General features: G+C 35.9%; 1 pseudogene across 1 annotated transcript; it reads left to right on the forward strand.

Moving 5' to 3' along the window:
- The first annotated feature begins 3,693 nt into the window (after nucleotides 1-3,693).
- On the forward strand, nucleotides 3,694-5,233 carry LOC143581970 (trihelix transcription factor DF1-like; annotated as a pseudogene). The gene is made up of 3 exons (XR_013143909.1): nucleotides 3,694-3,920; nucleotides 4,272-5,046; nucleotides 5,097-5,233. The product of XR_013143909.1 is annotated as a trihelix transcription factor DF1-like (transcript).
- Nucleotides 5,234-13,597: the final 8,364 nt, after the last annotated feature.

Genomic DNA, 13,597 nt, shown 5'->3' on the forward strand with positions numbered 1-13,597 from the left:
CTATACGAACTGTATAGGCTTATACGAGCAGTATAGACGAAAAAATATATGTGAAAATCTAAGGTGATGTATGAGATCCATGCCGTTTTCAAAAGTCTATTTAGTAAGGGCATTCACTATTCATGTATTTCACCTAAGATATGCTAACAACACAATGTAACATAATATATGAACTAGAAAATGTTCCCGTGCGTTGAAGCGGGGATGTTGATACACATTAGTCTGTGTGTTACAACGAGAACGTTGATAAAACACAAATAATAACGTTTGTCCACACGTTACAGTAACCCGATTTTAATAAATTTATATCGAAATGTATGTATAAATAAGATTGTATTTGTAAAAACTAAGTTGACGCTTATGTCTCTCCGTTATGGCACCATCGCGCCCTTGGTTGGACTGCGCCCCACCGCGGTGTTCCACGCCCACCGCGCCCCAAAAACCATCCCAATCAAGCCCTATAGCGACCAGCCTTATAAGTTTATAACAAGGTCGAAGACTTAAATTTTAATCAAAACACAAAAGTTAAAAATTCACTTCTTGGGAAAATAAAACATGTTGACTTTTCAAAACAGAAAATTAAACTCATGATAGTACCATAACGGAGAGACATAAGCGTGTACAAAATCCATAGCACATAAATTAGGTACAAAGTGAGATATAAAACGTTGTTCGATGTTTACACTTTACATGATAAAATACACCATGCTACATGTGTGTATTTTTAAGGGGGTGTGATCCTCATACACATCCTTCATGGTCTTATACGGCGTGTATGGGACTATACGTGCCGTATAGGTCATGCATGACTGACTAATGTACGGAGGGGCACAAGAACAACTTTATTTGTAGCATATATGACTCGTATCGCCCTATTCGTCTTCAACAGCTCATATAGGCCTGATACAAACTGACACGACTCAGGGCCTATACGAACTGTATAGGCTTATACGAGCAGTATAGACGAAAAAATATATGTGAAAATCTAAGGTGATGTATGAGATCCATGCCGTTTTCAAAAGTCTATTTAGTAAGGGCATTCACTATTCATGTATTTCACCTAAGATATGCTAACAACACAATGTAACATAATATATGAACTAGAAAATGTTCCCGTGCGTTGAAGCGGGGATGTTGATACACATTAGTCTGTGTGTTACAACGAGAACGTTGATAAAACACAAATAATAACGTTTGTCCACACGTTACAGTAACCCGATTTTAATAAATTTATATCGAAATGTATGTATAAATAAGACTGTATTTGTAAAAACTAAGTTGACGTGGAGAATCAAATATATATTATATCTGACATAGGTGTTTTGGTTGTGTATAGCATGAGCTCGGTATTGAATCAATTAATATCAAAGCATACGTAGAAACATTGTCGTTTGCATTAAAATTTAGCGTAATATTGAGTTTTGAATAAAAAGCTAAAAGTATTTAATATTTGACCTGTACTGGTTTTGAAAGCAACTTATGTGGAAACATAAATAAAACTACGTATTTACAATTATTCGGAATTCAAGAAAAGAAAGGATAAAAAAATGATACAAAAATAAAATATGTTAGCATCAAAAGTTAGTTATAAGTGATTAACTTCCTTGTACATACGATTAAAAGTGCGGGGAAATTACAAAATAAATAACTGACCCATTTTTTTTTCCCAAAATTGAAAGCATACATATTTTCAATCAGTGAGTTTTTGACCAATACACAAGTGACATGTCTGTGAAGGCGGCTAAGCCTTAGCCGCCACCTTATGGACACGAAATTTTATGGAAAGTAAACGGGGCCACCTTAATAGAAATATAAAAAAGTATAATCACATTTCATTATTTTAAAATGAAAAATTACATTTAGATCTGAAGGGTTTCAAATAATATATGTGAACGCAAGTATATAACTTCTTTTACAATGAAACTGTGGAAATATTATCCCGAGACAATAACATATTAGACGTGAAACCAAAGTCGGTGAATTAATTGGAATTTATGTTAGGTTGATCGACTATGAAGCCGATACGCATTCTACGGAGAATAATGGAGAAGTTTAGAGGTAAAGAAACATGACTTACATATGATTTCATTGACCTTGAAAAGGCCAATGATAATGTGTCACGTTGAGTGATTTAGGATAGCCTAAAGGTTGTAGATATATAGAGGTAATTAAAGATATGTGTGATGAAGCCAAAATAGGTGTTGGTGCATCAACAGAGGATACATATTTGTTCCCTGTGGAGACGTGTCTTCATCAAAAATCAGCGCTTAGCCCATTTTTTTTGTTGTCGCCTTGGATGAGTGTCTGCGTCGATCTAGATGCAGTTTTGTCGTGTAAGATTTTCACATATGATATTGTATTGTTATCAGAGTGTCAAGTGAGCCTGAATGAGAGAACGGAGGAATGGCGAGAAGCCTTGGAGCACAAACGTTTAATAATAGTCTCTCTAAAACCTAGTATATGTATTGTAACTTTAGTGGTGCAAATGATGAGGATACGCAAATCAGAATTGAAGGTCTAACAGCCCCCCCCCCCCCCCCCCCCCCCCGAGACAACCAAGTTCATGTATTTAAGTTCGTTTCTTCAGAGTGATTGAGATATAGAAGGCACCCAACGCAGATTGTATATATTTTAGAACGAACTTAACGAATCGTTGATTTCTTTAAAAGCCAAACAAAGTCCGACCACCTAGGTACATTCACTGGCAAAAGGCCACATACGCCCTCGATCTCAGACAACATACTGACCCAACACGTCACCAATTCCAGAAAAAATTCACTACCAGAAGCCCCACCGTGATAAAACCCTAACTCACGCACGACACTTTGTCACAAACAAAACATAAAAACTAACGGCAGTCTTTAAAGAAAGTCACTGAGCTACTGCTAAAACACTTCTTCTCGAGTTAAGGAATCAATGAATCATTGATAGAGATGAGCACGGTACCGTACTGATACCGAAAATACTGATCCCAAAAATTGCAAATTCTTGGTCCCGGTACCGGTACCGGGAAAGTACCGGCACCGAAGGTAAAAGATCGGGAAATACCGATACCGAAATATTCAGTTCAGTACCGGTACCGGGAAAGTACCGGTACCGAATGTAAAAAATCAGAAAATACCGATACCATACCTTATCGATCCCGAAACTTAAAACTTTGATACCGACGGTACCAAATCGGTATGGGTACCGGTATCAATCGGTACCTGTACCCATTTTGCTCGTCACTAATCATTGATAGGTAACAATATAATATCCAAACATATTTTTCACAGGTTAGATATAGATATAGAAAAATGTAAAATAATTGAGTGACTTATTAAAGAAAAGAAACACATGATAAGCAAATATTTTTACAAAAATGAAATCGTAGTATTTGTTTATACACAACTCAACTTATTTAATAACACAACAAAAAGCAATGAACGAACAATGACAGCAGAAGATTCCCACATTAAAAGAAAAAAAAAAGTTTCTTTTATTTCTTTAATATCTTTTTTACATTTGATCAATATTTATTTTTCTGGGTGTGAGATCGACAGGCAGATCCCCACCAAAATAAAATTATTAAATTCAACTTACATATAACCCTCAACAATTCACCCTTCTTTTGTTTCTTTGATTGATGCATTTTATATATTATAATAATAATAACTATTACTATTATTATTACTACTACTTTCTCCTTCTTCCACAAAATCTACATCGATGGAAGCAGCTCCGGCGACTATTGTAAACTCCGGCAATGACGCTGGTGTAAATGGCGATGACGGTGGGTTTACGGAGGAAGCTGACCGGAATTCCGGCGGCAACCGGTGGCCGAAGCAAGAGACGTCGGCGTTGATTAGAATCCGCTCAGAAATGGATGCAGCGTTTCGTGATTCCAATCTCAAAGGCCCCTTATGGGATGTGGTCTCCAGGTATAAATTTGTATAATTATAACATAAAATTATTAAAAACCCTTTAATATTTTGTGATGAAGTGGCTTATTTTCCGGCGAGATCTATGAATCGGTGGTCTAACTTAGTTGACCGGAAAAGTCAACGGATTTGAGTTGACTTTGTTGGAAGCCGTTTTTCTTGACGTTTTTGTTTGTTTGAATTATAAATTTATAATTTGAAATTGTTGCTTTTAAATTGTCATCAAATTGTGATTTGTTGAATTAGGACTGGATTCGGGAATAATTATGTTTGTTGTTTTACTTATGTTAACGTTAAGTTTAAGGTTAATTTGATGTGAATAAGGTTTTAGGATATTTTTTATTGTATCAGAAAAATGTTGGAGCTTGGATTTAATCGGAGTGCAAAGAAATGTAGAGAGAAATTTGAGAACGTGTATAAGTACCACCGGCGGACTAAAGATGGCCGGACTTTGAAATCGGATAAAACGTATCGGTTTTCGGATCAATTACAAGCTTTGGAATCGAGTCATCGGGGCGCATTTGGTTCTCCGTCGCCTCTTTCCGTGAAGCCGCCGCCTGTCTTGGTGCCCATGTCCGATAATACGAGTGTTCCGCCACCTTATAGTGGCGCGGGCCCCGATACTATTCAAAACAAAACAATGTGAGCCCGATTTCGGTTGCAGCTCCGGCGGTTATGGCGATGCCTCCACCGCCGGTGAATCATAAAAGGACTTTTCCTTTTATGCAACCGAATATGTCGGGGTCGACTAATTCGGGTTCATCGTCAGATACTTCTGACAATGAGCCACCGCATAAGAAGAGGAAATAGGAGGGGTTTTTCGAGAAGTTGATGAAGGAACTTATTGCGAAGCAAGAGGAACTACAAATGAAGTTCCTTGACACTCTTGAAAGACGGGAGAGAGATCGGGTTGCGAAGGAGGAGGCTTGGAGAGCTCAGGAGCTCGCAAAAATGAATCAAGAACACGACCGGTTAGTTAAAGAGAGATCAATGGTGACAGCAAAGGATGCCGCCATCGTCACGTTTTTACTGTCTTTAGTCGGTAAAAACGTTGACGTTGTTCCAATAATCAATGATGAAATAAGAAAAAAGCCAACAGATACAATCAACAATCTTTTTAGTCCATGTAACTAATAATATTATTTAAAGTTAGTGATTTTAGTGTTATCATTTTAGATGTACCGCAACAACTACAACAAGCACCACCACCAACACCAACCGGGACCAATTCAACAACCACCGCCACCGTCACACCGCGAACTTCCTCCACCCGCTCTACCGCCACCACCACCACAAGCGGTAAAAAGTCTTGACACTAGCGGCCCATCTCCATCATCTCGGTGGCCGAAAGCCGAGATAAATGCATTGATCACCCTCTGAACACAACTCGACAACAAGTACCAAGAAAACGTGCCGAAGGGGCCGCTATGGGAGGAAATATCAACCGCGATGAGGAACCTCGGATACAACCGTTTTGAGTTTGATTTAGTATCATAGGTACCGAATCGATAGCAAAGTTTTGAGTTTCGGTATCGGTACACTAACAGTGTAGGTACAGTAGGGTACCGATATTTTCTGAATTTTACCTTAAATACTGGTACCGATGTGGTATCGATATCATCCCTAAACGTGTGTGTGTCACTACCCACTTACAATCTCTCGTGTTCTCTATGCTTTATTCTCGATATTACGGTGAAGATGACAATTACTATGAAGACATGAAACAAAAATAAGCTAATTTTGAATTACTAATATAAATTGTTTATTAATTAGGTTATTCTAAACATGACTCATGTAATAAGTGGGTTTTGCTTAAACATGATCTTTTTAGAAAATAAGCTGGCTTGTTAAACCGTATAAGATAAAGGATTTGTCTGAAGTTGATGTTTAGATTTAAAGTTTATTTCAAACTTTTCCAGTTTATAATATTTCAAACAAAATTGTTTGTTGTGATTTTAATTTTTTTTTTCTTTAATTTGTTTTTCTGAAGTTTATGTAAATTGATCTCATGTTAGTTTATGTAACTATGACTAGAATATTATTATTTGGATGCATCTTAAATAAAATTGTAATCTGATATATTATATTTTATTCAGTTTATTTACTTCTTTTTTTCGAACTAATTTAGTTTATTTACTTGAATCCTCAAAATCAAACTTTTATAGATGCTTAAAAGTTAATACATTGGAGTATAAAAAAATTAAATGCGTTTTAATGATTCTTTATTAAATTTTAACATTTTGCATATAGTCGAATTAATAGTGTTAAATGAAATAAAATATGATTTTAGACTTATTACAATTGCTTAAGAAACCACTTAAAGTTAATTAAATATAAGAAGGTTAAATAAATTTGTATATTTGTTAACTACAATATAGAAAACCAAAAGAGAAAACTAATATGTTATGTTATAAGACGTTTGTTTTTTTAAATCGTTTTTTTATTGATGTAAAGTGATTATAATAATTTAGAGACCAATAATGAGAAATGAAAGTGACTTGAGTTAATATTTATATCCATTGACCTCTTTAGGGCTGGAAATTGGTCGGTTTGAGGACGAGTTCAGGTAATCCTAACCTCATACCTGATTATAAAAGTTTATCTCATAAAACCATACAAGCCTCAAAACCCGTTGGGTATCACGCATGCATATTTGCAAGGTTCATACATATTATATATCATATGTACTTTAAATTAATCAAGTTGGTAGGAACTAAGAATATAATCATGTATATTATATATTGTATACATCTTAAATAAATTTAAATAAAAAACTAGTACAAGTTATGTCTGATTGTCTGGTACATAATCAAATAAAGTATATGTTATCCAGTAATCGGGTTGGGTAAACATGTATATCACTAAAACCCATACATGTGAAGCATTTTAAAAGTAATTCTAAACATGGTTTTATGCCCGGTTACCTTCTTCAATCCTCTATACTCGTCCTATATGTTGGGGTTTCTGGTACTCCCACATAGTTTGAGTTTAAGTGTCATCCTAAAACTCTCTACTTTTTGCAAGGCTTGTGCAACAGGTCTTACAGACCAAAACCGAACCAGGCCTTTACCCGGACTCGTACCCTTTTATTGGTAAAACCTCTACCCGCTACTTGACCCTGATGTGTAAGCTCGGTCGAGGTTCTAGGCGGGATCATCGGGCCATAAAACTATTTGGAATTATTGGAAGTGGGAACTTGGAATGGAACAGCTTACGGTTTTGGGCTTTGAATTTATTTGGGCTTAACAAATTACCTGGAACCCTGGAAGGCTGGAACCCGGTAATGATGTCTTATGTTGGAGCCATTCGGCCCTTTCATAATAATTGGATTTTTAAAATGACATTAAGAAGCCCAGTTTGGGACTTTGGGCTTATGTTGTTGGATCAGTTGCAACATACAAAGTGTTCTATGCATATTTAGACCATCCTTTATGGTGAGGGGTTTCGAAGCCCCTCCACCGTAACACGTCAACGCCACGTAAGCACCGAGGGGCATCGAAGCCCGCCTCGCTATAGTTTAATACCCCCATCCGCGCCCCTATATATATATATATGTATGTGTGTGTGAGAGGGGGACCCACAATCACCATGCATCGCGCCCATTGTTTGGACGACCCTTGGGTCCGCACCCCACCACCAAGGGCGCTCCTTGGTGGTGTTCCGCGCCCAAGGGCGTCCGCCACATCACCTGACCACGCCACATAGTCTTATAGGGAAAAGAGCCAATACAATAATGCCTTAACGTACAATACGTACGCGAATCCATTTTTCCACGAATCGATACATGAAATCACATCCAAACATCTCGGAATCGTCAATACATATCCAATCAATCATTGGTTCACCGAAAAAGCAGTTTTGGATGGTTAATCGATCAATTTTTCACATTTTTTCACAAAGACCCTTTTTGAGTGTTTAATGAGCGTTTAAGTTTTTTTGAGCGTTTTAGGTTTTTGCCTTTAAGCGTCTCCCGTACCCACCGTATGTTAAGGCATTAGCGTACAGTAACTGCACCCTATATTTATAACATATATCCACACGTAATTAAAAATACAGTTTTCATGTTCTTATGTGTAAAGAAACTGATAAAATCACAAAGTGTTAACAAATAAAACGAAATAGCTTTGAAATGTTAATAACAATTCAAATGTCACGTCACCAACATGTGGGCAAACTCAGCAGAATTTTAAATTTGAAATCTAATTACGGCTTTAAAAAAAAAGAAACAATATTTCAAATAAAAAAACTAATATATTCTCATAATTTGAAACTTCTCATTCAAGCGGCATCGACCCGCCAAATTTCCATGAATCTTCAATCTTCATGAACTTGATTCTCTAACAATCATCTAAATAAAACTAACGATTAGATAAACAAAAATAAACAAGAATCCATTTTAATACCGCGTATGAAAAAATTGAAAGTATAGCGGTACAGCCTACAACTTATTTTAGTACCACTCGGGTGCTCGATGATGAACAGCAACGACACATGAATGGAGATTTGAATAACAAATATGCACAAACAAAAAACCTCGTGTGAAACTTCCAAATTTTATACATATAAAAAAATAAATATAACTTATCCAAACATCCAATTGAAGTTCCCAAATATCTTCTGATCATAGAGAATATATTTCTTTAGAGACAGAATTACAAATTTTGTCCTTTAAAAATAGCCAAAAACCGGTTCGTGTCCTTTTCTAAGTTTTCTTGCAGGCGGTGTACTTTAAACTTTTTTTTTCTACACGTTATGTCCTTTACGCTAACTGGGTTAGAAAAACTCAGTTAAATGACAACATGTGCATAGCATGTGAGGGCATATTGGTCTTTTCGTCTACTGGTAGTTATTTATAATTAAAAAATAAATTAATATATTATAACAAAAATAAATAATAGATATTAAATATATACTCTCTCTCTCTCTTCCCGTCTTCTTTCTCTCTCTCTACTCTCTCCCTCCCTCTCACTACAGCAACACCACCACTGCCTAACCACCAAACCAACCACCGTTCTCAGCCGTGACCACCACAACTACCATCACCACCAAACCAGTGATCTATGGAGTTGGGTCACTTAAAATAAATGACCAAAACAACTACCATCACCACCAAACCAGTGATCTATGGACCAAAACAAATCAGGTGACCCAACTCCATACAATTAACTGTTTCAGCTTTCACCACCATCTTCCACACAACACCATCTCCATCCTTCACACCACCAAGAAAACCCAAACCCAGGTTTTTGACCCGACCCCCAATTTCCGCCCTATCCGACCCGTTTGTCCTCCAAATCGCAGAATCACTAGAAGACTCCGTACCCACTTCACCAAATCTTGAAAAGCTTCGATCTTTATCTTCAGAAACCCTTCTCAACACCCCATGGCCTTCACGCAAAGACAAGCCTTTCAGGTTCACAGACACGTCTTTCATCAAGCAATCGGATATCACACCGGTTTCGTATCCTCCAATTCATCAATCTTTAACCAATTCGAGTGTTTTATAACAAACCCATTTGCCCAATTTGACTATAATTGATGGGTACTTGGTTGATTCCTTATCCCAGTTGTCGGGTTTACCGAAAGGGGTTTTTGTTGGGAGCTTGTCGGGTATCAATTCAAGTGAAATTACGAAAAGGGTGTTTGAGTTTTTGCCGGTTTCGGTACAGGGGGACTTGTTTTGGTCACTTAATGGAGTTGGGTCACCTGATTTGGTGGTGACTTAAGAAGAAAGGGAGTTGGTTTGGTGGTGATGGTAGTTGTGGTGGTCACGGCTGAGAACGGTGGTTGGTTTGGTGGTTAGGCAGTGGTGGTGTTGCTGTAGTGAGAGGGAGGGAGAGAGTAGAGAGAGAGAAAGAAGACGGGAAGAGAGAGAGAGAGTATATATTTAATATCTATTATTTATTTTTGTTATAATATATTAATTTATTTTTTAATTATAAATAACTACCAGTAGACGAAAAGACCAATATGCCCTCACATGCTATGCACATGTTGTCATTTAACTGAGTTTTTCTAACCCAGTTAGCGTAAAGGACATAACGTGTAGAAAAAAAAAGTTTAAAGTACACCGCCTGCAAGAAAACTTAGAAAAGGACACGAACCGGTTTTTGGCTATTTTTAAAGGACAAAATTTGTAATTCTGTCTTCTTTAGATGAATAATATGCATTATAACATACATATGTATTTTAATCCAGTTTGAACATCCATCCTAGTATCCGACCACCACTCCAAATGCGGGGAATATTTGTTCATATTATTTATGTCGTTTATTGTATTTATATTTGTATGATTATTTATTTCTCTCTGTATTTTACCCTATAAATATAGGGTCATAGTTTGTATTATGCTTATCAAAATTTTCAATAACATAACATTTATAGGGTCTACTCAGCTTTGGTGTAGAATCAACTTTAGGTGGTTACATGAAGGCCGCATTTAACATTCGTGACGTGACAATATTCATGGTGAGCTTAGGTTCGTGTTAGAGTTGGATTTTTTTCCTTTCATAAGTTAAATTTTGGGACACCGTGTCTAAAATTCGTGGCACTTCTGTAGCAAACCGTATGAAAGTTACCTCTCTGCTAATGAAACTAAGAAGTTCAATGTTACGGATGGGACTAGGTTAACTAACAACAACCAGTGTTATTCTTTAGGTCGAAATTAGATTATGGGCCTAAGCCAAAAAGAAATTCGGGCTCATTCTTTAGGTCGATTGCATATATAAGCTTGGGAGAATGAGCTACTAACCTAATCGATTAACTATACATTCAAGTGCATGTAATTAATTATAAATTGTTTTATAACTAGGTAGTATCCCGGCGTGTTGTGCCGGGTTGGTGGTATTGACACTCATATAGTTCATAATAAAAAACCACTTAGAACGGTATCTGGTAGGTTGGTAAAACATGCACACCGCAACTACAATTTGACATTAATTCGATCAGTAACCAGGTTACGGTTCTGTAACAAAACAAATACAAAAAACAACGCTCACTGTAGTGACGAACCAACGTGAATCCTTTCGGCATCGGCTTACGACACCAAAGTAAACCAAAAATAATTTTTTAAAACCCAAATACAACAAATTAACTTATTTTAAAAAATGGGGCGATATAACAAACTCGCATATTGTGATGGGGAACTAACACGAATTTTTCCGGAATCGACGGTGTCGGCATTTAATGGTAAAAAAGTGCACGTTGTGGTGGCGAACCGACACTAGTTCTTTAGGTATCCGCTTACGGTACTGAAAAATAATTTCTACAGCACGTAAATATACAACCAACTAATATATTTAAATAATCAAAACAAAAAACACCGCAAAAAAATCACGATTTACGACAGCGAACACAAATTTAGTCGGAATTCACGGTATCAACACTAAATAAAAAACAAAATGTGTGAACTAAGAAAATTATTTTAAATAAATAACAAATATCTAAAAACAAATAAAAATAAAGATATCTAAAAAACAAAAATAAGTGGACTAATCAGGTGATGTCAAGTGGACCAATCAAGTCACTTGTGGCACCAAACTTCATATTTAGCATATAGTATAATTTATTAATCAATAAAATATTTGATTTCTTCTTTTTTTTTTTTACAAACTAATAGGTTTTACCAAAAGAAAGTAGGTTATGGGTGTTTCACAAGAGTGTTAATGGGTTTTAGGTGTTTCTCTATCTGAGATGGAGGAAATGATCTAATGGCACGCTAAGTTAACGGTGATATGTAAGTTGGAGATTACTTGATCCGCCTTCTGAGATGGAGGGATCCAAGATTCTTCACTTGCATCACGTGGCAACTTAACATGAAATCCTCCATATAAGATTGAGGGATTGCATTCCATATTTTCATTTTTTTTTGTTTTTTTTTGCTACAAATCCTTCTCATCTTTTTCATTTTTGTCCTTATATGTAGAATGACTTAACCCATATTATCTACCAGTATATACAATGGAGATAAGAGAGAGAAAGTGGATATGTTGAAATTTGAGAGTTGTATAATTGTTTTAGCATGTGTTACAACTCATACAGCTTATAAATTGTTTAAATTCAAAATAAGATGTTTGCTTGTTTGTTTGTTTAAATTTGAGAAAGTGGCTGTTTGATTGTTTGTTTGTTTTGTTTCTTCTTTTAGGTATTTAGCAAAGAAGATGGTGACTGGGTTGTAGTTTCTTGAAGGAACTGTAAATTGGTTCTTTGTTCTTGTTGAACTGAAGTTATAAAATCAACTTCATGTATCTGAGACAAGAATTAACTTACCGTGGAATGAAGTAAGGAAGAAGTGAGAAATAATGTAATGTATATAGAAAATTACACAGTTTTTTGCATGAGTAATATATAATTTGCTAATTTGACATTTTTTTAAGATTTTGTCTTCATAGTCTGCTATGGTTATCAGTCGGCCAAAGGATGAACCGTGCACGGAAAGCTTCTATTTATTTGCAGCCAACCCGTCTCGACGAACCAGGTATCGAACCGTTTGTTTGTTCATCTATGTTTAATCTTACAAATGATGGAAACACAAGCAACTGAATGAAAAAGTTTTTTTTTTTGCTTGTGTTCGTTCACTATGAAAAAGAACGTGTGTGTTAGTTCATACTTTGCTTGTGGGTGTGAGTAGGTTGTAAGTTATATCTTATCGGATTTTGGGTTGCTTTGAATTGAGTTCAACCATTTTTTTATTTAATTTAATGTGGTTCATATTTAGAACAGGTTCGTTCGGGTTATTTTATCTACAATGGGTCAAATCATGGTAGTCAGTAAACATTCATTGTGTTTCTTATTTGAACGTAAATGATTACCGAAACAAACTCGGAACAACCCGATTCGAACTTCTTTAGCGAAACAACTCAATTCAAGGAAAACCGAACTGAAGCCACCTAAAATACTTGTCAGTTGTCACATTTAAATTATTTTTGTTTTTTAAGTGGTTATATGCAGTGACACAATTATCAACATAAAATTAGTTTTCCTAAATGTATATATAAACAATGTACCACTTATTTACACATATTTTTCTTATATCTAACGAATTTGTAAACATAAATGGACTTCAAGTGTCAATCAAAGTTAACTGTTGATCATCCTTTATGTAACTACTGAACCTGTTCCATATTTTGTCAGTTCACATATGTTTGTTTGTTGTTACCACAACCAGAGTAGTTTTGATTTTTGATGATTCTCTTTAAGGCCTATTAGCACTAAACCGTAAATGTTTTTGTTTGTGCTACTAGATAAATGTGTTCAAGGGGCAGTTTGGGCAAGTCTACGGGCTGTTAATAAAGAATTTTGAATCATTATCTGGTTAGTTATCTTTTTTTTTTGTCAAAGAGTAATTTTATTTGAAGGTTATTGACTGTTAGACCAGTTGACCTCTTGTAAGTCAAACTGCATACGAATCCGTTTCACTCTCAAGACTGTTGACTATTTGACCTCTTATAAATCTTCAATTTGAAGGTTCTTAACTGTTTGATTAGGTGATCAAGTACGAGTCGGATATACTAATATGAGTCATTTCGGCAATGTTTAAACAGGTCACGGGTTGTTTGTTCATTCACTTTGGGTTGTACACAAGGGGTATTTCTATTAATCTGCAAACAAAAAGGAATCCATTTTAAATCAACTTGACCCCCCCTCTTGACTGGTCAACCGAACTAACCTCAAGTTTT

The sequence above is a fragment of the Bidens hawaiensis genome, unplaced genomic scaffold (genome assembly GCF_021521415.1).
Source record: "Bidens hawaiensis isolate Kalapana, Puna unplaced genomic scaffold, B.hawaiensis_p1.1 tig00031336_1, whole genome shotgun sequence".
Taxonomy (NCBI): Eukaryota; Viridiplantae; Streptophyta; class Magnoliopsida; order Asterales; family Asteraceae; genus Bidens; species Bidens hawaiensis.